Genomic DNA, 4,932 nt, shown 5'->3' with positions numbered 1-4,932 from the left:
TAGGACACTAAGGGGAAGAAAAGAGAGTAAAGGACTATGTCCTTTGGATTCCACAAGCATGATATACTGTCTGAAAATTAGATTTTTTTCTTGAAAGAGACTACTATTAAATTATCTTCCACTAATTAAAGCCATATGTCACAAAAGGATGACACATGATTATAGATGTTTCTGAACAAGTGTGGTGGTGACAGCAAGTGCCTTGAATTATGCAGAAAAGAGTGGAAGAAAGCGTGTGTGTTTGTGAGAATGTGTGTGTGTATAAAATTATCATCTAACTCAAAATGTTGTGTGAGACCAGCTCCCATGCGAAGCAAATAGAGAGGCAGCCAATCCATGAGAGAGACTCAAAACACAGCTGTATCCATATACTGGGCACTTTCTTGTGATTGAATTAGGGATTTTGATGTTTCCAATTAATCACTACACATTTAAGCAGGCCAATTCAGATTGCTTTGGTCTGTGATAATTAAACCAATGTTACAGCTATCTAGATGTTTGGCTTGTAGGTGTAAAACATCATTGTTATAGACCAGTTATTGAAATCTAATTCAGTTAGAATCTAGTTTCTTAATTTGGTGGACCCATATTTGAGAGACAATGAGAAAAGCATTTGGGGATATAAAGAATGAACCTTTAAGCTTCTAGTATTCTTTACCCCTATTACTACATAATCAGATTCTCTTTGATAGTCAAGTTAGTAGAACAGAAATAGTAATTTATTCAATTAATATGTATTGAGGCATTGCTTTGGGTGAAAGAGATATAACAAAGAACAAGGCAAACAAATTTCCTTATTTTATGTAGCTTGTTTTCTACTTTGGGTGGGAGTGGATATATACAGATAATAAACACTTAACAGAAATAAACAATGAAAGGATAATGTGATGGATTTGAGAGAATAAGGATACCTAAGACTGGCAATGCACTTCTTATACTATTTCATTTAAGTGAGTACCAAATGCTGAACATAAAGTAACCCTGCAAAGATTTGTGTGAAGAGAATTCCACAGAGAGAGAACAGAAACATTCCACTGTGAGAATACTCTGGGGTTCCAATTGTTTATTCCTATGTAATAAACAATGTCAAAACTTAGTGGCTTGAAATATGAATTTTAATTTGCTCATGACTTTGTGGATGAAGAATACAGGATGGGCTCTGTATTGTGCACACCTCTGTTTTATGTGCTATCACCTGTGGTGACTCAGTAGGGCTGGAAAATCTACTCACAAATCTGATAAATTCGTCCTGGCTGATAGCTAGAAGCTTAGCTGGGGCTGCTGCCTTGGGGCCTCAATTCTTCCTCATGTGGATCTCTCCAAGGGCTTGCTTCAGCTTCCTCGCAGCATGATGGCTGGCATCTATGAGTGAGTGCTCCAAGAGACCGGAAGTGGAAGCGTCCAGTCTCTTAATGTATCACTCCTGCCATACTCAAAGTAGTCATAGAGCACATAGACTCAAGAAAAGTGGGTACAGACTACAATTGTTAATTATAGTAAGAGAAGTTTAAAGAATGTATGACTATCTTTAATCTGTCACAGTTAGCCTTTTGTCCAAAAATTATTTCCATTGCTCCCATATGCAATATACACTCACCTCTCTGCCAAAACCAAAAGTTGTATCCCAATACAGCATCAGGTTCAAGATAGGATCCAGGATTTCATATTCTAAATCAGGTTTAGGTGTTGAGGAGGCTTCTCACGTGGAAGAGCAAGTTGGTGCTGGCTGCTGGCTAGGAGCTCAGCCAGACTAGTCCTCTCCATGAGGCCGCTTTTGCTTTCTTACAACATGGTGGCTGACTTCCAAGAGTGAGCCTTCCAAGAAAGATGAAGTGGAAGCTGCCAGTCTCTAGAGTCCTAGAGCAGAAACTGGCATAGCAAAACTTCCAATATATCCCATTAGTCAAAGCAGTCACAGAGCCTACCCACTTTGATGGGAGGAGCATCAAGGAATTTGTGGCTTTCTTTAATTTGCATATCTGGTGTTCTCAAAAGGCAGAAAGATGAATACTTAGGCAATATCCAGTACTGTCCTTTGTGTGCTTATAACTTAAAATTAAATCCCTTCAAGAAGGCAGAAAATGTAGATAGTGCTCTAAATGGTATCTGAGTACATACTAAAAGATACCTCTGAGAGCTATAAAATCACTTTGACCATGATAAATCCATCTGAGTGTCAGCCAACCTAATGGGCACAGAGGTCTTGCTTCTAGAGTGTGAAAAGAAAAGGGCAAATGCATTAACCCCAAGTAGTCAGGAGCAGAGGAGCAATAGAGCAAATAAAACCTCAGTACTGAACTGAGAGCTGAAATTAGAGGGAATCAGCTTAAAGGTCCATTGGATGGACGGTGAGGCTAAAGATTACAGATTGGAGGTCAAGTTTAGCTGGGACACAACAAGAAGTGAGAACAAAGGGAAGACAATAAGGAACTCTTGTTCATCATCATAAGCAGGAATGTGGTAACACCTTCCTAATATTGCCTCCTAGATCCTCTATGAATGTTTAGTTAGACTTGTTTTTAAAGTACGTGGTCAGAGCCAGAAGAAACAATGAATGATTTTCTTCCTCTGGATGTTAAGTGTAGATAATTATATATTGCTTACAGTAAAACATTTCTTCAAATATTATGTGGAAAAGGTAGATAACCAAAGTCCAAAATATTTACCTGTATTTTTTAGAATACAAGAGGAACTGATTTGATGTGTTAGAGGATACTCTTTAAGTTTGCTTGTGAGACTTCCCTGATTGTTTTCTTGCACACAGAAGTGTAAGACTGGAAAGAAGAAACACAAGCACCAAACACAGTGAATAGAGCAATCTAGTTTTGAAAATGAGTATGACCAAGATTATTATCATTTAGCTTCTTTGCAAGTGCAGAAAAGGATCTAGTTGGCTCTAACTCCTACTCATCCTTCAAGACAACTGCTTTTATTTCCTTTAGAAAACGTTCCTCGATGTCTTCCCATTCCTTCTAATCTGAGTTACAGATTTTCTATGTTCCTTTAATCAGCCTATGTCTAATATTATACTTTTCATGTTGTATTTAAGAATTATACTTAATTGTTTTTTCCCAGTATTATGAAAATGTGAGTATAGTAGCTGTTTCTTACTGTGATAGATCTGCTCTGTCCAATATGGTAGCCGTTAAACACATCTGGCTATTATTTAGATTTAATTATAAAGTGTTTAAACTTACATTAAATTAAAATTCAGTTCCTCAGCTGCACCGGCCACATTTCTGGTGCACAATAGCCCTGTGTGGCTAATGGCAACCACGTTGGAAGGTTTAGATAAAGAACATGCCCGTGTTCATAACAATTCTATTGGAAAGTGCTGCTCAAGATTTTTAATAATTTTTATAGAATAAAAGAAAAATGTCTATGACTCAACATTATTACAGTCATTTGGCCCTCATGGGGGAAATTGTGCATGTCTACACAAACATTTTATACATATATTAAACTTCAGTTTTCTTGGCATGGTATTAATAGCTATTCATGAAATATAAATTAAAACTTGGACATACTAAATAGAAGCATTTTAATTCACAGAAATGGTTAATGGTCACATATAAATGTAAATTCTATTTGTTCCTAAAGTTATTTGGGCAGTCTGGCTTGATTAGTCCCTGAGATAAACTCTTAAACTCTTTCATGGGCCATATTGAGGACCCATACTGTGGAAAATGGAGTGGGTAAGAGGGTGGATCTGTATAAATCATCATTCCAAACCTGAATTTAAGTTATACTGAAAGATGCCTTGTAGTTTTTATAATAATTAGCTTTAAGGTATAGAATGCTTTCAAGAAGCAATCAGAGAGACAGTGATATAATGAAAACTGCTTGGAGTTCTAAAAGTGCTTTTCAGACACAAAGAGATCTGAGTCATATTAAATAAACATAAGAATCAGCAACTAAGTGAAATAATTTTCTAAGGTCTTATTTTTAGCTGTTTGGAAAATTACAGAAATGATCTTATAAGTTGTTGTTCTCTTCATTGACCCAATAAATAGGGTAATAATTTTAAAACGGTTGAAGAAGTGTGCTCATTAGTCCTTAGTGGAACCTGTGCTCTTGCTCAGTGACTGTCCAGATTTATGCATTTTGCTTATTCGGCTGGAAAAACATCCCAGACCTTCAATTCTAAATGAAGAGGAGAGAGAAAACCCCTATGCCCTGGAAAATGTGAGAGAAAGAAAATTAAATATTGACTGAAGAGGAAAATTTCTAATTGGATGGGAAAAGTTATTTCACTGTGGAATAGAAAATGAGAACATATCTCAAAATGGCTTCAGATAAATGAGCATTTACTAGTCATATTTTTCCGTTATGGATTGCCATGTATGGCAGGGTAAACTTTTCATTTTCCCTATATAGGTGTTCCTATATTACATGCTTTCTCATCTCCACTATTATTTAAGTAGACTAAACAGCATACTCCTGGTTAAATGCATACAGAGTAATTGTCTCTAATTGTAATAATTATGCAAGCAGAGTTTATTGCTTTTGCTTACAATTGACTGAAACTCATATATCCAGGACTTTATTTTACCTTATGTAGTCTTAATCCTTATTGTTTCTTAATTTCACATTTTATAGCCTGACTCCTTATGCAATGCTCTTTCATATCTACCCCTATAAATTTTAGGCCCTCCCTTCTGAGCTACAAAGTAGTCTTTAGCTGTACTGAAGTATTTTATTCCTTGCTTAGATGATCTGATGTGAATATTTGGGTGTTGGAAGAATAATCTGAAGAGCTTCCAGAGTAAAAACAAACAAAAAAAATCCATGCATTGTAGTTTATCTTGACATAAAATCCAAGTGTTATCTTTTGGGAACAACAATATACATAATGGGAATAAAAACAGGAGCTTTTGTTCTATTCTTTGTACCAAGATTATTATATATTAAATTTTTATTTTATGTGTTAAA

This window comes from Balaenoptera ricei, chromosome 3, assembly GCF_028023285.1.
Source record: "Balaenoptera ricei isolate mBalRic1 chromosome 3, mBalRic1.hap2, whole genome shotgun sequence".
NCBI lineage: Eukaryota > Metazoa > Chordata > Mammalia > Artiodactyla > Balaenopteridae > Balaenoptera > Balaenoptera ricei.
The sequence above is the reverse complement of the archived record's forward strand: the minus strand, read 5'-3'. Positions refer to the sequence as shown.